We start from the raw sequence: 22,000 nt of genomic DNA, 5'->3' as shown, positions 1-22,000 counted from the left end.
CTTATAGCACCATGTCCATTCTACAAATAATCAGGAAGTAACACAGTATCTTGGGGGTACAGTTTTCTTATAGCACCATGTCCATTCTACAAATAATCAGGAAGTAACACAGTATCTTGAGGGTACAGTTTTCTTATAGCACCATGTCCATTCTACAAATAATCAGGAAGTAACACAGTATCTTGAGGGTACAGTTTTCTTATAGCACCATGTCCATTCTACAAATAATCAGGAAGTAACACAGTATCTGAGAGGTACAGTTTTCTTATAGCACCATGTCCATTCTACAAATAATCAGGAAGTAACACAGTATCTTGAGGGTACAGTTTTCTTATAGCACCATGTCCATTCTACAAATAATCAGGAAGTAACACAGTATCTTGGGGGTACAGTTTTCTTATAGCACCATGTCCATTCTACAAATAATCAGGAAGTAACACAGTATCTTGAGGGTACAGTTTTCTTATAGCACCATGTCCATTCTACAAATAATCAGGAAGTAACACAGTATCTTGAGGGTACAGTTTTCTTATAGCACCATGTCCATTCTACAAATAATCAGGAAGTAACAAGGTATCTGAGAGGTACAGTTTTCTTATAGCACCATGTCCATTCTACAAATAATCAGGAAGTAACACAGTATCTGAGAGGTACAGTTTTCTTATAGCACCATGTCCATTCTACAAATAATCAGGAAGTAACACAGTATCTTGGGGGTACAGTTTTCTTATAGCACCATGTCCATTCTACAAATAATCAGGAAGTAACACAGTATCTTGAGGGTACAGTTTTCTTATAGCACCATGTCCATTCTACAAATAATCAGGAAGTAACACAGTATCTTGAGGGTACAGTTTTCTTAATTACATTTACATTTAAGTCATTTAGCAGACGCTCCTTATAGCACCATGTCCATTCTACAAATAATCAGGAAGTAACACAGTATCTTGAGGGTACAGTTTTCTTATTTACATTTACATTTAAGTCATTTAGCAGACGCTCCTTATAGCACCATGTCCATTCTACAAATAATCAGGAAGTAACACAGTATCTGAGAGGTACAGTTTTCTTATAGCACCATGTCCATTCTACAAATAATCAGGAAGTAACACAGTATCTGAGGGGTACAGTTTTTCTCGTAGCACCATGTCCATTCTACAAATAATCAGGACGCAACGCTGTATCACAGGGGTACGGTTTGTTTCAAAGCATTACCTCCAGACAGGAAGTAACACTTTTTTGGTATTTTGGAATTTTATTAGGATTTCCATTAGCTGTTGTGAAAGCAGCACCTACTCTTCCTGGGGTCCAACACAAAACAGGAAACATGACATACCGTTGAAGTAGGAAGTTTACCTTCGCCAAATACATTTCAAATCTATTTCACAATTCCTGACATTTAATCCTAGCAAAAAGTCCCTGTTTTAGGTCAGTTAGGATGACCACTTTATTTTAAGAATTTGAAATGTCAGAATAATATTAGAGAGAATGATTTGTTTCAGCTTTAATTTCTTTCATCATATTCCCAGTTGGTCAGAAGTTTACATACACTCAATTAATATTTGGTAGCATTGCCTTTAAATTGTTTAACTTGGGTCAAATGTTTCGGGTAGCCTTACACAAGCTTCCCACAATAAGTTGGGTGAATTTTGGCCCATTCCTCCTGACAGTGCTGGTGTAACTGAGTCAGGTTTGTAAGCCTCTTTGCTCGCACACACTTTTTTAGTTCTGCCCATACATTTTCTATAGGATTGAGGTCAGGGCTTTGTGATGGCCACTCCAATATCTTGACTTTGTTGTCCTTTGCCACAACTTTGTAAGTATGCATGGGGTCATTGTCCATTTGGAAGACCCATTTGCGACCAAGCTTTAAAAACTTCCTGACTGATCTCTTGAGATGTTGCTTCAATATATCCACATAATTTTCCCTTCTTATGATGCTATCTATTTTGTGATGTGCACCAGTCTCTCCTGCAGCAAAGCACCCCCACAAGATGATGCTGCCAACCCCAGTGCTTCACAGATGGGATGGTGTTCTTCGGCTTGCAAGCCTCCCCCTTTTTCCTCCAAACATAATGATGGTCATTATGGCCAAGCAGTTTTTGTTTCATCAGACCAGAGGACATTTCTCCAAAAAGTTTTGTCCCAATGTTTTTAATTTAATTTTTACCTTTATTTAACCTGTTGCGATGAGCCATCCCGGATCTGGGATCGTGAATACAGCCTCAAGCTCATTACCATAATGCAACGTTAACTATTCATGAAAATCGCAAATTAAATGAAATCAATATGCTAGCTCTCAAGCTTAGATTTTTGTTAACAACACTGTCATCTCAGATTTTCAAAATATGCTTCTCAACCATTGCAAAACAAGCATTTGTGTAACACTATTGATAGCTAGCGTAGCATTTAGAGTAGCATTTAGCGTTAGCATTCAGCAGGCAACATTTTCACAAAAAAACAGAAAAACATTCAAATAAAATCATTTACCTTTGAAGAACAGATGTTTTCAATTAGGAGACTCTCAGTTAGATAGCAAATGTTCCATTTTTACAAAAATATTATTTGTTTAGGACAAATCGCTCTGTTTTCTGCGTCACGTTTAGCTACGAAAGAAACCTGTATCCAGGATTGTATAAATCTATCCGCAAGCTCATTAGCATAACGCAACGTTAACTATTCATGAAAATCGCAAATGAAATGAAATAAATCTATTTGCTCTCAAGCTTAGCCTTTTGTTAACAACACTGTCATCTCAGATTTTCTAAAATATGCTTCTCAACCATTGCAAAACAAGCATTTGTGTAACACTATTGATAGCCTAGCATAGTATTATGCCTGACATTCAGCAAGCAACATTTTCACAAAAACCAGAAAAACATTCAAATAAAATCATTTACCTTTGAAGAACTTTGAAGAACTTCAGATGTTTTCAATGAGGAGACTCTCAGTTAGATAGCAAATGTTCAGTTTTTACAAAAATATTATTTGTGTTGACAAATCGCTCCGTTTTCTTCATCACGTTTGGGTAAGGAAAAAAAAATATATATATATATATATATATTAAGTCATTAAAACGCGAACTTTTTTCCAAATTAACTCCATAATATCGACAGAAACATGGCAAACGATGTTTAGAATCAATCCTCAAGGTGTTTTTCACATATCTATCGATGATAAATCCTTCGTGGCAGGTGACTTTCTCTTCTGAAGAAATGGAACACACATGGACCTAGAGATTACGCAATAATTTCGACACAGGACACCGGGCGGACACCTGGAAAATGTAGTCTCTTATGGCCAATCTTCCAATGATATGCCTACAAATACGTCACAATGCTGCAGACATCTTGGACGAACGGCAGAGAGCATAAGCTCGTTCACGGCACATTCACAGCCATATAAGGAGACGATAGTAAAACAGAGCTTCAAAAATTCAGCTCATTTCCTGTTTGATGTTTCATCTTGGTTTCGCCTGTAGCATCAGTTCTGGGGCACTCACAGATAATATCTTTGCAGTTTTGAAAACGTCAGAGTGTTTTCTTTCCAAAGCTGCCAATTATATGCATAGTCGAGCATCTTTTCGTTACAAAATATTGCGCTTAAAACTGGCACGTTTTTTTATCCAATAATGACATAGCGCCCCCATAGGTTGAACAGGTTAACTAGGCAAGTTAGTTAAGAACAAATTCTTATTTTCAATGACGGCCTAGGAACAGTGGGTTAACTGCCTGTTCAGGGGCAGAACGACAGATTTGTACCTTGTCAGCTCGGGGGTTTGAACTTGCAACCTTCCGGTTACTAGTCCAACGCTCTAACCACTAGGCTACCCTGCCGCCCCAGGAATGTGCAGTTGCAAACCGTAGTCTGGCTTTTTTTCTGGCGGTTTTGGAGCAGTGGCTTCTTCCTTTCTGAGCGGCCTTTCAGGTTATGTCGATATAGGACTCGTTTTACTGTGGATATAGATACTTTTGTACCTGTTTTCCTCCAGCATCTTCACAAGGTCCTTTGTTGTTGTTCTGGGATTGATTTGCACTTTTTGCACCAAAGTACGTTCATCTCTAGGAGACAGAACGGGTCTCCTTCCTGAGCGGTATGACAGCTGCGTGGTCCCATGGTGTTTATACTTGCGTACTATTGTTTGTACAGATTAACGTGGTACCTTCAGGCGTTTGGAAATTGCTCCCAAGGATGAACCAGACTTGTGGAGGTCTACAATTTTTTTTCTGAGTTCTTGGCTGATTTCTTTTGAAGGCCTTGAAATACATCCTCAGGTACACCTCCAATTGACTCAAATTATGTCAATTAGCCTATCAGAAGCTTCTAAAGCCATTTTCTGGAATTTTCCAAGCTGATTAAAGGCACAGTCAACTTAGTGTATGTAAACTTTTGACCCACTGGAATTGTGATACAGTGAATTATAAGTGAAATAATCTGTCTGTAAACCATTTTTGGAAAAATGAATTGTGTGTATATAAACTTCCGACTTCAACTGTAGTACAGCATATTAATAGACAGGAACAGCTCAAGGACAGAACTACATCCATTTTAAAAGGCACATGTAGCCTTCACATCAATACATTCACACTCTATCTAGGTCAAATATGGGAGAGGTGTTGTGCCATGAGAACTTTATCATTATCTGTTTTTTTAACGTTTTGCTCTTCATTTGAGCAATATGAGATGGAAGGGAGTTCCACGCAGTACTGGCTCTATATAATACTGTATATATAAACATCCGTACATATATCATCCTGTTCTGGATTTGGGGACTGTGAAAAGAATCTGTGTTTCATAGCACTATGTCCATTTTACCACACAGTCCTATGTACTGTTCTCCCCCCCCCTCTCCTTCCCTCCCTCTCACCTCCCCCCTCTCCTTCCCTCCCCTCACCCCCCTCTCCTTCCCTCCCTCTCACCCCCCTTCTCCTTCCCTCCCTCTCACCCCCTCCCTTCCCTCCCTCTCACCCCCCTCCTTCCCTCCCTCTCACCCCCCCTCTCCTTCCCTCCCTCTCCCCCCACCCTCTCCTTCCCTCCCTCTCACCCCCTCTCCTTCCCTCTCTCCCTCCCCCTCTCCTTCCCTCCCTCCCCCCCTCTCCTTCCCTCCCTCTCACCCCCCTTCTCCTTCCCTCCCTCTCACCCCCTCTCCTTCCCTCCCTCTCACCCCCCCTCTCCTTCCCTCCCTCTCACCCCCCTCTCCTTCCCTCCCTCTCACCCCCACCCTCTCCTTCCCTCCCTCTCACCCCCCCTCTCCTTCCCCCTCTCACCTCCCCCTCTCCTTCCCTCCCTCCCCCTCTCCTTCCCTCCCTCTCACCCCCCTTCTCCTTCCCTCCCTCTCACCCCCCCTTCTCCTTCCCTCCCTCTCACCTCCCCCTCTCCTTCCCTCCCTCTCACCCCCACCCTCTCCTTCCCTCCCTCTCATCTTCTCTCTCTCTCTCACTTTCTGAAGATGACTGTGAAGATTAATGAATAAATAAATAAATAATAATAACACACTCCTCCAGGCCTCCTTAATTATGTTAATGAGGTGATAAGAGGATTTGTCACTTGTTGTGACACTTGCATATGTGTGTGTGTGTGTGTGTGGGGGGGGGAGTATTTTCTCATCTATGTATTAAAAAACAGAGTCCGACATCCATTGCTCCTCCTCCCCCTCCCTCAAAAACGCAATAACACATGCCAAAATGACGTTTTGGAAGGAGTCATGGCTGTGGCGTTATGTCTCAATGAAAACACTGGAGAATCACTTCACTAGAGGCGTTTTCTTCTATTGAACAATTAGACAGCTGGTGCTGCCATGTTTATATGTCTTTGATGACTGTGTGAATGAAAGAAAAATCTGTTAGCGGAGGAAGATTGGTAGGAAGGAGGGAGGGGACTCATCTGTTAGGGGGAGAGAAGAAGGTGTAATGGAGGGAGGGACTCATCTGTTAGGGGGAGGGAAGGTGTAATGGAGGACTCATCTGTTAGGGGAGGGAACTCATCTGTTAGGGGGAGAGAAGAAGGTGTAATGGAGGGAGGGGACTCATCTGTTAGGGGGAGAGAAGAAGGTGTAATGGAGGGAGGGAACTCATCTGTTAGGGTGAGGGGAGAGGAAGAACTCATCTGTTAGGGGGATGAGAAGGTGTAAATGGAGGGGACTCATCTGTTAGGGGAGAGAAGAAGGTGTAATGGAGGGAGGGAACTCATCTGTTAGGGGGAAGGTGTAATGGAGAAGGTGTAATGGAGGGTAATGGAGGGAACTCATCTGTTAGGGGAGAGAAGAAGGTGTAATGGAGGGAGGGAACTCATCTGTTAGGGGAGAGAAGAAGGTGTAATGGAGGGAGGGAACTCATCTGTTAGGGGAGAGAAGAAGGTGTAATGGAGGGAGGGAACTCATCTGTTAGGGGAGAGAAGAAGGTGTAATGGAGGGAGGGAACTCATCTGTTAGGGGGAGAGAAGAAGGTGTAATGGAGGGAGGGGACTCATCTGTTAGGGGGAGAGAAGAAGGTGTAATGGAGGGAGGGAACTCATCTGTTAGGGGGAGAGAAGAAGGTGTAATGGAGGGAGGGAACTCATCTGTTAGGGGAGAGAAGAAGGTGTAATGGAGGGAGGGAACTCATCTGTTAGGGGGAGAGAAGAAGGTGTAATGGAGGGAGGGAACTCATCTGTTAGGGGGAGAGAAGAAGGTGTAATGGAGGGAGGGAACTCATCTGTTAGGGGGAGAGAAGAAGGTGTAATGGAGGGAGGGAACTCATCTGTTAGGGGAGAGAAGAAGGTGTAATGGAGGGGGGGACTCATCTGTTAGGGGGAGAGAAGAAGGTGTAATGGAGGGAGGGAACTCATCTGTTAGGGGAGAGAAGAAGGTGTAATGGAGGGAGGGACTCATCTGTTAGGGGAGAGAAGAAGGTGTAATGGAGGGAGGGAACTCATCTGTTTGGGGGAGAGAAGAAGGTGTAATGGAGGGAGGGAACTCATCTGGAGGGGAGAGAAGAAGGGTAATGGAGGGAGGGAACTCATCTGTTAGGGGAGAGAAGAAGGTGTAATGGAGGGAGGGAACTCATCTGTTAGGGGGGAGAGAAGAAGGTGTAATGGAGGGAGAGGAACTCATCCAAGGGGAGAGAAGAAGGTGTAATGGAGGGAACTCATCTGGGAGGGAATGGAGGGAGGGAACTCATCTGTTAGGGGGAGAGAAGAAGGTGTAATGTTCTATGAAACAGCCGGTGAGGTGAATGAGGACTGTCATGGTTTGAAGAAAAGGGATGGATGGCTGAGGGAGGAGGGAGGAGGGAGGGGGAAAGAAAGGGACACAGACAGAGTGAAAGACTAGGGGGGTGATAAAACTAAGAAAAGAAGAGGAGGAAGTGAGAAACAGTTTTAGAGAGAGAGAGAGAGAGAGAGAGAGAGAGAGAGAGAGAGAGAGTTGATTATCCCTTTCATACCAAGGCTAGAATGTAACATATTTGTCACCAGAAATGGGTTCAACATCCACTGAAGTAGCTAGCAAGTTACCTAGATACAGGAGCAAATGCCTTGGTAACCAAAACAAACAGACTTGCTAGTTTACTAACCCAACCATCAGTCCTAGAGGGTGGTGCGGACAGTACATTACTGGTGCCGAGCTCCCAGTCCGTCCAGGAACTCTATATCAGGCGGTGTGAAAAGAAGGCTGGGTAAATCGTCAAAGACCCCAACCATCCAAACCATAGACTATTTTCTATGCTGCTGCATGGGAAGAGGTACCGGTGCAGCAAGTCTGACACCAACAGGCTCTTGAACATCTTCTGTCCCCAGGCAATACGACTGATAAATAGCTAACAGCTACACGGACCCAGTTGACCTTGTGTCTTTATTGGCCTTTTATTTCAGTATTTGCGCAATCTATATGCACACTCACAGGGCCCCACACACTCACAGTGCCCCACACACTCACAGGGCCCCACACACTCACAGGGCCCCACACACTCACAGGGCCCCACAAACTCACAGGGCCCCACAACTCACAGGGCCCCACACACTCACAGGGCCCTACACACTCACAGGGCCCCACACACTCACACACTGTCACTCCACACACACACACACACACACACACACACACACACACACACACACACACACACACACACACACACACACACACACACACACACACACACACACACTGTCACTCCAACACATACACACTGTCACTCCAACACACACACACCGACTTCATCATTTGCTCACTAACACATATTATCGACACACATTTCTACTGGCTCTACACACACGCCCACCCACTCAGACACACACACTTCACCTTACCCCTATACATATCTACCTCCATCCCTCCAGTATCCCTGTCCCCTATACATATCTACCTCCATCCCTCCAGTATCCCTGTCCCCTATACATATCTACCTCCATCCCTCCAGTATCCCTGTCCCCTATACATATCTACCTCCATCCCTCCATTATCCCTGTCCCCTATACATATCTACCTCCATCCCTCCATTATCCCTGTCCCCTATACATATCTACCTCCATCCCTCCATTATCCCTGTCCCCTATACATATCTACCTCCATCCCTCCAGTATCCCTGTCACCTTACCTCTATACATATCTACCTCCATCCCTCCAGTATCCCTGTCCCCTATACATATCTATCTCCATCCTCCATTATCCCTGTCCCCTATTCATATCTACCTCCATCCCTCCAGTATCCCTGTCCCCTATACATATCTACCTCCATCCCTCCATTATCCCTGTCCCCTATACATATCTACCTCCATCCCTCCATTATCCCTGTCCCCTATACATATCTACCTCCATCCCTCCAGTATCCCTGTCCCCTATACATATCTACCTCCATCCCTCCATTATCCCTGTCCCCTATACATATCTACCTCCATTCCTCCATTATCCCTGTCCCCTATACATATCTACCTCCATCCCTCCATTATCCCTGTCCCCTATACATATCTACCTCCATCCCTCCAGTATCCCTGTCCCCTATACATATCTACCTCCATCCCTCCATTATCCCTGTCCCCTATACATATCTACCTCCATTATCCCTGTCCCCTATACATATCTACCTTCATCCCTCCAGTATCCCTGTCCCCTATACATATCTACCTCCATCCCTCCATTATCCCTGTCCCCTATACATATCTACCTCCATCCCTCCAGTATCCCTGTCCCCTATACATATCTACCTCCATCCCTCCATTATCCCTGTCCCCTATACATATCTACCTCCATCCCTCCATTATCCCTGTCCCCTATACATATCTACCTCCATCCCTCCATTATCCCTGTCCCCTATACATATCTACCTCCATCCCTCCATCCCTGTCCCCTATACATATCTACCTCCATTCATCCCCCTCCAGTATCCCTGTCCCCTATACATATCTACCTCCATCCCTCCATTATCCCTGTCCCCTATACATATCTACCTCCATCCCTCCAGTATCCCTGTCCCCTATACATATCTACCTCCATCCCTCCAGTATCCCTGGCCCCTATACATATCTACCTCCATCCCTCCAGTATCCCTGTCCCCTATACATATCTACCTCCATCCCTCCAGTATCCCTGTCCCCTATACATATCTACCTCCATCCCTCCAGTATCCCTGTCCCCTATACATATCTACCTCCATCCCTCCAGTATCCCTGTCCCCTATACATATCTACCTCCATCCCTCCATTATCCCTGTCCCCTATACATATCTACCTCCATCCCTCCAGTATCCCTGTCCCCTATACATATCTACCTCCATCCCTGTACATTATAATATGGTACTGACCCTGTATATAGTATATTTACCCCTATACATATCTACCTCTATAGATCCAGTATCCCTGTACATTATAATATGGTACTGACCCTGTATATAGTATGTTTACCCCTATACATATCTACCTCTATAGATCCAGTATCCCTGTACATTATAATATGGTACTGACCCTGTATATAGTATGTTTACCCCTATACATATCTACCTCTATAGATCCAGTGTCCCTGTACATTATAATATGGTACTGACCCTGTATATAGTATGTTTACCCCTATACATATCTACCTCTATAGATCCAGTATCCCTGTACATTATATGGTACTGACCCTGTATATAGTATGTTTACCCCTATACATATCTACCTCTATAGATCCAGTATCCATGTACATTATAATATGGTACTGACCCTGTATATAGTATGTTTACCTCTATACATATCTACCTCTATAGATCCAGTATCCCTGTACATTATAATATGGTACTGACCCTGTATATAGTATGTTTACCCCTATACATATCTACCTCTATAGATCCAGTATCCCTGTACATTTTAATATGGTACTGACCCTGTATATAGTATGTTTACCCCTATACATATCTCCCTCCATCACTCCGGTATCCCTGCACATTGTAAATATGCTACTGGAATTGACTCTTTCAGTATTTCCTGTATATAATATACTTACTTTGTTGTGTATTTCATATATCTTATTCTCATGTTTTTTTCCTTTTTTCTAGTGATACATTGTTATTGAATATTGCGTTGTTGGGTTGTGAGTTTACAAGAAAGGCATTTCACTGTACTTATTAGTATTGAATTCAACATTGCCAATAACGTTTTCAATCTGACTTTTGCTTTTAAAAGCAGCTCAAACATAGAACATGTAAGAATGAACTAAAGCCATTACATACCCCCATGCTGATATACTGTGTGTTATAGGGGAATAATACACACTCTAGAATGCCCTTCAAGCCAATCAGAAACGAGTATTCAACAATGCCATGGTATAAACAGTCATAAAGACAGACCGATATTAAGGGATGGAGGGAGAGATGATGTGCTCTTCAGTAAATAGGGTTGGCAGTTAAGTGTGGTTGGATCAAATGCTGGACATGTCTATCTGTTTCAAGAGCCCTGGTATGTCTGTGTGTACCGTCACTGTCAGTTAGAAGTTCCCGCTTCATCAACAATCTCTCTCTCGCTCTCTCGCTCTCTCGCTCTCTCGCTCTCTCTCTCGCTCTCTCGCTCTCTCGCTCTCTCACTTTCTCTGTCTATTTGATATAGGTACTGTAAGAAATAAATTCAGTAGTTTTCTTTCTGTTAAATCCATATCTGTTTCAGCCAGAGGAGGCTGCTGAGGGGAGGACAGGGCATAATAATGGCTGGAGTAGAGTGAATGGAATAGTATCAGACACACACAGTGTTCATCTGTTGGATACTTTTCCATTCACTCCATTACAGCCGTAATTATGAGATGTCCTCCCCTCAGCAGCCTCCTCTGATTTCAGCCTTTCTACCGGCCCCATTTCAGAGGCTATTAGGGAACTAGTCATATCCCGCTTAAATTCTCTGAAGAAAGAGAATAACATATATAGACATGAAAGACATGATAGAGATGAGAGAGAGAGCAACAGAGAGAGAAACAGAGAGCGAGAGCAACAGAGAGAGAGCAACAGAGAGAGAGAGCAACAGAGAGAGAGAGCAACAGAGAGAGAGAGAGCAACAGAGAGAGAGAGCAACAGAGAGAGAGAGCAACAGAGAGAGAGAGCAACAGAGAGAGAGAGAGCAACACAGAGAGAGAGCAACAGAGAGAGAGAGAGCAACAGAGAGAGAGAGCAACAGAGAGAGAGAGCAACAGAGAGAGAGAGAGCAACAGAGAGAGAGAGCAACAGAGAGAGAGAGCAACAGAGAGAACAACAGAGAGCAACAGAAACACAGAGAAACACACACAGAGAGAGAAACAGAAACACAGAGAGAGAGACACAGAGAGAGAGAGAAACACAGAGAGAGAGAAACACAGAGAGAGAGAAACACAGAGAGAAAGAGAGAGTGAGAGAGACATGTACATTACATTTCTACTATATTGTTTTTATTTTTTTATTTAATTTTGCATTATTATTTACTACCATTTTGTATTATTTGTTATTGTTTATCATTTTATTACAATATATATTGTATACATTGTTGCTTTGGAAATATTGACACAATGTTTTTCATGCCAATAAAGCAGCTTGAATTTGCATTTGAGAGAGAGAGAGAGAAAGAGAGAGAGAGCAACACAGAGAGAAACAGCAACACACAGGGAGAGACAAACCACAACACAGAGAGAGAGAGAGAGAGAGAGAGAGAGAGAGAAACAGCAACTCAGAGAAAGAGAGACAGCAACGCAGAGAGAGCGAAATAGCAAGTGGCTGTTCCACTGGATGTCATAAGGTGAAAGCACCAATTTGTAAGTCGCTTCTGGATAAGAGCGTCTGCTAAATGACTTAAATGTAATGTAAATGTAAATGTAAAGAGAGACACAGAGAGAGAAACAGCCACACACACAGAGAGAGAGAAACAGCCACACAGAGAGAGAGAGAAACAGCCACACACACAGAGAGAGAGAGAGAGAAACAGCAACACACAGAGAGAGAGAAACAGCAACACACAGAGAGAGAGAAACAGCAACACACACAGAGAGAGAGAAACAGCCACACACAGAGAGAGAGAGAAACAGCAACACACAGAGAGAGAGAGAAACAGCAACACACAGAGAGAGAGAAACAGCAACACACAGAGAGAGAGAAACAGCCATACACAGAGAGAGAGAAACAGCCACACACAGAGAGAGAGAAACAGCAACACACAGAGAGAGAGAGAGAGAAACAGCAACACACAGAGAGAGAGAAACAGCAACACACAGAGAGAGAGAAACAGCAACACACACAGAGAGAGAGAAACAGCAACACACAGAGAGAGAGAAACAGCAACACACAGAGAGAGAGAAACAGCCACACACACAGAGAGAGAAACAGCAACACACAGAGAGAGAGAAACAGCCATACACAGAGAGAGAGAGAAACAGCAACGCAGAGAGAGAGAGAGCGAAATAGCAACACACAGAGAGAGAGAGAAACAGCATCACACAGAGAGAGAAAGAGAGAGAGAGAGTCTGCCCTGAACCCTGCCATCAAGAGTCCTGTCTGCCTACTAAAGCTCTCTGTGCTGCAGATGGTATTGCCTGCTCTTATCAGAAATGTCACACATTATAGAAAGTCCTTCTGCTTACAGAGAGGAGACTAGCTCGGTCTTATTCCTGGGCATTACCATTATTTTGTGTGTGTGCATGAGTGAGCATACTATTATGCATGTGCATGTTTGTGTGTGTATGACTGTGTCCCTAATTTTGAGGACATCTAGTTTTTCATTGTGTCTGCATAATATTCACAGTGTGTGTCTGTGTGTGTGTGGTACCGGAGCGCCAAGTCTAGGTCCAAAAGGCTCCTTAACAGCTTCTACCCGCAAACCATAAGACTGATGAACAATTAATAAAATGGCCACCTGGACTATTTACATTTACCCCCCCCCCCCATTTGTTTTGTACGTTGCTGCTACTTGCTGTTTATTATCTGTGCATAGCCACTTCACCCCTACCTACAGTACTTTTGCAAGGTGTCTCAGAAGGGTAATGGCATATGATCTTTCTGTCCATAGAATCACAGCAATCAATTCAAAATCAGATCAGATCAACGGAGGGAGAAGATGAGTGAGTGAGGGAGGGAGAAGGTGAGTGAGTGAGGGAGAAGGTGAGTGAGGGAGGGAGAAGGAGAGAGACTGAGGGAGAAGGTGAGTGAGTGAGGGAGAAGGAGAGAGAGGGAAGAATACAAAACATTGTATTGTAGAATGGAGACAGATATTAAGGGGGAGAGGAGAGGACTAGAACAGCATACTGTGGGAGAGAGAGAGAAGAATAGCGGGGGTGTGAGAGAGAGAGAGAGAGAGAGAGAGAGAGAGAGAAGGGGTGAGACACACAGAGCTCTTTATAATGACCCGGCCTCTGTCTCCAGAGCCTTCTCTTCTGCTCTTAATTCATGTAGCTTATTATTCTAATAGAACCCTTCTTTAGATATTCCCTCTCTACACTGACGTCTCTACTAGCTAGACAATTTTAGACCATTTTCAGTTCTAGCTAATAACAACTAGCTTGTGAGACACATTGACGCAAGAGTGGTGCAAAACGGCTTAAAGATCAAACGTAAAATTGAAGAAGAAAAAATAACATTTGAGAAAAGAAAAGTATCCAAAAAAGTATCCAAAAAAGTTAATCCAGAATTTCATAGTGCTCTTTAGATATTCCCTCTAAGTGGCAGGTAGCCTAGCGAATCCCTGAGCTGACCTGGTGAAACACGTGCCGAGGTTCCCTTGAGCAAGGCACTTATCCCTAATTACATCTGTAAGTCTCTCTGGAGAGCGTCTGCTGAAATGTCAAATGTAGTCTGCTCTCTACGCTTTCAGTTGCTAGAGTAGGTTCTGTCAGTCTTCAGCTGGGTTCTAGTTTAGAACATCAGAGACACGACTTAATCAATTAAAGAGATATACGTTGAGGGATGGAATTCAGCATTTAAGAAAAGTGTAAACCAATACTTTAAATTACACATTTTAGCTTTTCATATGGCAGTGTCATGAAAACGAGGGAGATTCAACTCTGACCCTACGAGGTCCGGAGCCTGCTGGTTTTCTGTTCTGCCTGATAATTAATTGCACGCACCTGGTGTCCCAGGTCTAAATCAGTCCCTAATTAGAGGGAAACGATGAAAAAATGCAGTGGCAGTGGCTTCGAAGTCCTGAGTTGAGTTTGAAGGCTTTAACCCTGACCTTTAACCCTGACCCTTAACCTAACCCTAACCTTAGCCAAACCTTTAACCCTGACCCCTAACCTAACCTTAACCAAACCTTTAACCCTGACCCTTAACCTAACCCTAACCTTAACCAAACCTTTAACCCTGACCCTTAACCTAACCCTAACCATAGCCAAACCTTTAACCCTGACCCTTAACCTAACCCTAACCTTAGCCAAACCTTTAACCCTGACCCTTAACCTAACCCTAACCTTAGCCAAACCTTTAACCCTGACCCTTTAACCCTGAAAACGACAGGTTGACAACATTGCACTGTAGTGGTGTGAACATCCCTTATCTTCGCCACCCCTTCAAACCCCCTTCTGAGAACCCCCGCTCCATCTGGTCACAGTCACCATAGCAATGAGGTAGAAGATTAAAGGGTGGTATTGTTTGAACTTGACCCCCAGCGATGACTCCATGACAACCATAACTGGTATGACATCACAAGGCCCTGTATGAGTCATGATACAGTTGGCCTCGTAGGGAAGAGGCTGAAGGACTGCTGATGAGAGTGTGTGTGTGTGTTTTTGTCTCTGTGAGGTGTGTGTGTGTGTCTCTGTGTGTGTGAAAACATTGTGTTGTGTATATAGTAACAGTTAGGGTTAGTAACCTACTCATTCCAGGGTTGTTCTTATTCTTTTGACTATTTTCTACATTGTAGAATCCTAGTGAAGACATCTAAACTGCCACCCTGTGCCTTGATGACAGCTTTGCACACTCTTGGAATTCTCTCAATCAGCTTCACCTGGAATGCTATTCCAACAGTCTTTAAGGAGTTCCCACATATGCTGAGCACTTGCTGGCTGCTTTTTCCAACTCATCCCAAACCATCTCAATTGAGTTGAGGTCGGGTGATTGTGGAGGCCAGGTCATCTGATGCAGCACTCCATCACTCTCCTTCTTGATCAAATAGCCTTTATACAGCCTGGAGGTGAGTTGGGTTGCTGTCCTGTTGAAAAACAAATGATAGTCCCACTAAGCGCAAACCAGATGGGATGACGTATCACTGCAGAATGCTGTGGTAGCCATGTTGGTTAAAGTGTGTCTTGAATTCTAAATAAATCACTGACAGTGTCACCAGCAAAGCACCCCCACACCATCACACCTCCATGCTTCACGGTGGGTACTACACTTGTGGAGATCATCCATTCACCTACTCTGAGTCTCACAAAAACACAGCGGTTGCAACCAAAAATCTCAAATTGACTCAATAGACCGGTGGAAATCTGGGCAAAATAGAAATAGGCCGTTAGGATCCGCCTGATCTCTGATCTCCCCTTTAAATAAAGGACGTACCGTGGCAGCCTTCCAAGCAATGGGAACCTCTCCAGAAAGGAGGGACAGGTTAAAAAGGTTTGGCGATGATAGGGGGCAGCAGCCTTAAAGAAGAAAGGGTCTAAACCATCTGACCCAGATGTTTTTTGGGGGTCAAGTTTAAGGAGCTCCTTTAGCACCTCGGACTCAGTGACAGCCTGCAGGGAGAAACTTTGTAGTGGGTCAGGGAAAAAGAGGGAGAAGCATCAGGGACAGTCGCATTAGAAGGGGTGGGAGATGAGGAAATGTTGAATGGGCAAGGAGGCATGGCTGAGTCAATTAGGAATCCTGATTTAATGAATTTGTGATTTAAAGAGCTCAGCCATGTGCTTCTTGTCAGTAACAACCGCATCATCAACTTTAAGGGACACGAGAAGCTGTGAGGAGGAGGGTTTATTCTCCAGGTCTTTAACCGTTTTCCAGAACTTCTTGGGGTTAGACCCACAGAGAGAGAACTGCTCCTTAAAGTAACTAACTTTGGCGTTCCGGATAGCCTGAGTGCACTTATTTTTCATTTGCCTGAACTTATTTTTCATTTGCCATTACGAACACAGGCTGTAAAACAGTGATCACTAAGGTCATTACAGAAAACACCAGACTGATACCTATCAGGATTATTTGTGGGGATAACATCGAGGAGAGTAGCCTTTTCAAATCAAATCAAATGTATTTATATAGCCCTTCAGTACATCAGCTGATATCTCAAAGTGCTGTACAGAAACCCAGCCTAAAACCTCAAACAGCAAGCAATGCAGGTGTAGAAACACGGTGGCTAGGAAAAACTCCCTAGAAAGGCCAAAACTTGGGAAGAAACCTAGAGAGGAACCAGGCTATGAGGGGTGGCCAGTCCTCTTCTGGCTGTGCCGGGTGGAGATTATAACAGAACATGGCCAAGATGTTCAAATGTTCATAAATGACCAGCATGGTCAAATAATAATAATCACAGTAGTTGTCGAGGGTGCAGCAAGTCAGCACCTCAGGAGTAAATGTCAGTTGGCTTTTCATAGCCAATCATTAAGAGTATCTCTACCACTCCTGCTGTCTCTAGAGAGTTGAAAACAGCAGGTCTGGGACAGGTGACATGTCCGGTGAACAGGTCAAGATTCCATAGCCGCAGGCAGAACAGTTGAAACTGGAGCAGCAGCACGGCCAGGTGGACTGGGGACAGCAAGGAGTCATCATGCCAGGTAGTCCTGAGGCATGGTCCTAGGGCTCAGGTCCTCTGAGAGAGAGAAAGAAAGAGCGAAAGAGAGAATTAGAGAGAGCATACTAAAATTCACACAGGACACAGGATAAGACCGGAGAAGTACTCCAGATATAACAAACTGACCCTAGCCCCCTGACACATAAACTACTGCAGCATAAATACTGGAGGCTGAGACAGGAGGGGTCAGGAGATGTTACGCACGCCTCTATGAAGAGGGAACGCAACACCCTGCTGCAATTAAACTCTCCGTGAAGTGAAAAAGGTATGGACTGTAGGTGCAAGAAAGAATGACAACAGGCAGAATGTGGTACCGTTTACAAGGACTTTATTCCTTTACACGGTAATATGGGGAAAAGGGGCTGGATGGAACCAAAGCAAAGAAAGTAAATCTCAAAGCCCCCTCTCCTATCTTACCTGCCTAACCAATACTTACCTAATTTAGCACCACCGGGTGCCCTAACCAAAATACAGGGGGTGGTCCGCCCAGGTCTTACCTAGTGTGCCTAGACAGCGAATATGCTACGGGTATTTGTATGCCCGCGGGCCTCTTGCCTAAGCACTCCCAAGGTGCCTTCCCCTTCCCCCCTGGGAACAAATGAAACAGAATATTAAACAATTTCACAAACAAACTAAGAAACAAAGGACATCAAATAAGCTCTATCTGAGCAACAAACTCACAAAACATACCAACTCTCAGCAATGAACTCCCAGCAAAATCAACCTCTATCAAAATATCTCTGCAATGACCTCCCAGAAAATCTCTCTAGCAAAATATCTGCAATGACCTTCCAGCAAATCTCTCTACAAAAAGATCTCCCTCCTGAACAGAACACTGGCTTTTATATAGCGTCAGAAGGAATGGGTAATTGGAGACAGCTGCGTCTTGACGAGGGGGCGGGGTCAGCTCTCCACTTAGCCATGGAGTCGACCAATCAGCTGCTTGAGGGATTTCAGGAAGCCATTTCCTGAAATAAACACATGCAAATATACAAACTACAATACATAAACTGGGGAACGTAACAGGAGACACTGTGGCCCCATCCGATGATACCCTCAGGCAGGGCCAAACAGGAAGGATATAACCCCACCCACTTTGCCAAAGCACAGCCCCCACACCACTACAGGCATATCTTCTCTGGGTGTTTGGATTCATACCCTGTGGGATTGGTATTAATCTGAGAGAGATTTAGGGAGTTTGTCAGGTGGTTTAAGCATGTCCCAGTTTAGGTCACACTTAGTGTTCACACTTAGTGTAAGGGGCCAGGAGAGATCTTAGGGCAGGTAAGGTACAGGCCGGTGTTGATGGAGGACGATAGCACCCAGCAACAGTCATCAAAGAGCTATTTGAAAGTTTAATACTTAAAACCAGCAAATCAAATTGTTTGGGGACAGACTTGGTGGAGACAACTGAGTACTGAAGGTGATCCTTGGTAAAGATTGCCACTCACCCACCTTTGGAAGATCTGTCTTGCCGAAAAAGGTTATAAACAGAAAGGTTAACATCAGTATTCAAAACACTCTTCCTTAACCACGTCTCAGTAATGACCAACACATCTGGATTGGAGCTGTGGACCTACACTTTCAATTGATCCATTTTAGGTAATAAGCTTCTAGTGTTAACGTGCAGAAGACACAGGCTTTAACGAGAGCAGAAGTCAGTGAAGCAGATATCAGAGCACAAGTCAGAATTGGGTCTAGCAACAGTAGGTGGGCCAGGGTGTACATGCACATTTCCAGATATCATCAACAGTAATACAATCAGGGCACGGCAGAGGACAGGGAGAGATTTATGACATCTGAATGTGCAATTTCATCAGGTAACATGAATGCAAAGCCAGCGAGAGGTGGTTAGAATGGGATGGGAGGCCAACAGTCTGTGTAACCAATAGAGAGTCCGGGTCCCGAATGTGGGAACAAACATAGTCTGTCCACGGTTGGATAAAGAAAGTTTGTCATCAACAAAGCATGCAGGAGTCATGAGGCAAATAGAAAAATAGAAAAATGGACAAGAAAAAAAATATATAACGACTTGTAAGTTCAGAGTCACTCACCCCAACAGTGCGTGTGTGCTGTAGGTGAGCGAAAGCTCTGGAGAGGGGTGAGTGTGGAGGAGGTACCTGTACCAGACAGGGGGAGACAGGCCAGGGCAGACGGTGAACAGAGAGGGGTGAGTGTGGAGGAGGTACCTGTACCAGACAGGGGGAGACAGGCCAGGGCAGACGGTGAACAGAGAGGGGTGAGTGTGGAGGAGGTACCTGTACCAGACAGGGGGAGACAGACCAGGGCAGACGGTGAACAGAGAGGGGAGAGTGTGGTGGAGGTACCTGTACCAGACAGGGGGAGACAGACCAGGGCAGACGGTGAACAGAGAGGGGTGAGTGTGGTGGATGTACCTGTACCAGACAGGGGGAGACAGACCAGGGCAGACGGTGAACAGAGAGGGGTGAGTGTGGAGGAGGTACCTGTACCAGACAGGGGGAGACAGACCAGGGCAGACGGTGAACAGAGAGGGGTGAGTGTGGTGGAGGTACCTGTACCAGACAGGGGGGAGACAGGCCAGAACAGAGAGAGTGTGGTGGGTACCTGTACCAGACAGGGGGAGACAGGCCAGGCAGAGAGAGGGGTGAGTGTGGATGTACCTGTACCAGACAGGGGGAGACAGACCAGGGCAGACGGTGAACAGAGAGGGGTGAGTGTGGAGGAGGTACCTGTACCAGACAGGGGGAGACAGACCAGGGCAGAGAGGGGAGTGTGGAGGTGAACAGGGAGAGCAGGGGTGAGTGTGGAGGAGGTACCTGTACCAGACAGGGGGAGACAGACCAGGGCAGATGGTGAACAGAGAGGGGAGAGTGTGGTGGAGGTACCTGTACCAGACAGGGGGAGACAGACCAGGGCAGACGGTGAACAGAGAGGGGTGAGTGTGGTGGAGGTACCTGTACCAGACAGGGGGAGACAGGCCAGGGAGAGAGGGGTGAGTGTGGAGGAGGTACCTGTACCAGACAGGGGGAGACAGACCAGGGCAGACAGGGGAGTGTGGTGGAGACCAGACCAGGGCAGACCAGGGCAGACGGTGAACAGAGAGGGGAGAGTGTGGTGGAGGTACCTGTACCAGACAGGGGGAGACAGACCAGGGCAGACGGTGAACAGAGAGGGGAGAGTGTGGTGGAGGTACCTGTACCAGACAGGGGGAGACAGACCAGGGCAGACGGTGAACAGATCACCAGGTGGAATCCAAGCAACAGTGCAGCAGGCAACGGGAGAAGTTTGGAGGCAGATTTCTTGTAGGAAATGCCAGTGAATGGTCTTTGAACAGCAGGAGGGGGCTTCAGAGGAGGCTTCAAAGACTCCTGCCACTTGTTGTGCCCAAAGGCCTCGACACCTTTTACTTCAGACCTTAGTGCTGATTGAAGTTGTCTGTCCTTGCAATCCTGGCAGCCTTCACTCAGCATTCAGTCCCCATAAAGTCAAATATGACATTGTGATGTACTTTAGTTTTTCATATTTTTCTTTTTTCTTTTTCTTCTTGGCTTTCAAAATAGCATCAGACCAAACACGACTCACTCAGTTCCAGGGATGGATGGTGTCCTCAGGTCTCTGCTGTTTGTTGGCTAGACCTCTCTGTATAGCTTGGAAAAAGGGAAACTTGGAAGCAGTAATCTCTCTTGTTAATTTGGATCAAAATGAGGTTGTAGATTTGGTGGTGATCTGGAGCGAAGGCCATGCTGTGGAGGGTAGCATCCTGCCGGAAAATCAGGTACATATAACTCCAACTCTATCCTTTTGTAAAAAAACACGTTGAAAAATGTGAGCGCTCACATGCAACTGTGTCTCTCTCTCTGGGGGGGGATGCCTAGTGGTGTGTAGTGGCCTAGTGTAGTGGCTTGGTGGTGTACAGGTCAGTGTAGTGGGTTAGTGTAGTGGCCTGGTGGTGTACAGGTCAGTGTAGTGGCCTGGTGGTGTACAGGTCAGTGTAGTGGCCTAGTGTAGTGGCCTGGTGGTGTACAGGTCAGTGTAGTGGGTTAGTGTAGTGGCCTGGTGGTGTACAGGTCAGTGTAGTGGCCTAGTGTAGTGGCCTGGTGGTGTACAGGTCAGTGTAGTGGCCTAGTGTAGTGGCCTGGTGGTGTACAGGTCAGTGTAGTGGCCTAGTGTAGTGGCCTGGTGGTGTACAGGTCAGTGTAGTGGGTTAGTGGTGTACAGGACACTGTGTGTGACCACATCAAGGCTTGGCCTATCAACACCACATTCATAATGACTGGAAACGTGTTTGGAGTATAGATACCACCCTGTGTGTGTGTGTGTGTGTGTGTGTGTTCTGTAGAGATACCACCGGTCCCATTACATTTCTCCTTGCAGTGCACCTGCTCTACGCCTGATTACCTACCAATCTCCCCGATACACACACACAGACACACACATACACACACACAGACACACACATACACACACACCGGCCTCTTCAATACACTCCCTTTGTATGACTGTCTCTCCTCCCCTGGCACCACTCACCTCTCTCTTTGTCTTTCTCTCTCTTCTCCCTCACTTTTTCTTCTCTCTCTCTCTCTCTCACTCTCTCTCTCTCTCTCCCTTTCTCTCTCTCTGTCTCTCTCTCTCAGTATATATCTGGTTGTATATGTGTAATGAGGGATTGGAAGTTATTTTAATAAGAGGATTGGGGCATGAGGTCGGTGTGAAGCTAAGCTGTGTGAGAGTGAGTGTGTCTGTGTTCTTTCTATGTGTGTGTGTTCTGTGTGTTATGAATATATTGAGACAGAAAATCCATACCCTTTTACCTGAGCATTCACAAAGGACATAACAAACATCACTCAAA

The sequence above is a fragment of the Oncorhynchus nerka genome, linkage group LG15 (assembly GCF_034236695.1).
Source record: "Oncorhynchus nerka isolate Pitt River linkage group LG15, Oner_Uvic_2.0, whole genome shotgun sequence".
Classification (NCBI taxonomy): domain Eukaryota; kingdom Metazoa; phylum Chordata; class Actinopteri; order Salmoniformes; family Salmonidae; genus Oncorhynchus; species Oncorhynchus nerka.
The sequence above is the reverse complement of the archived record's forward strand: the minus strand, read 5'-3'. Positions refer to the sequence as shown.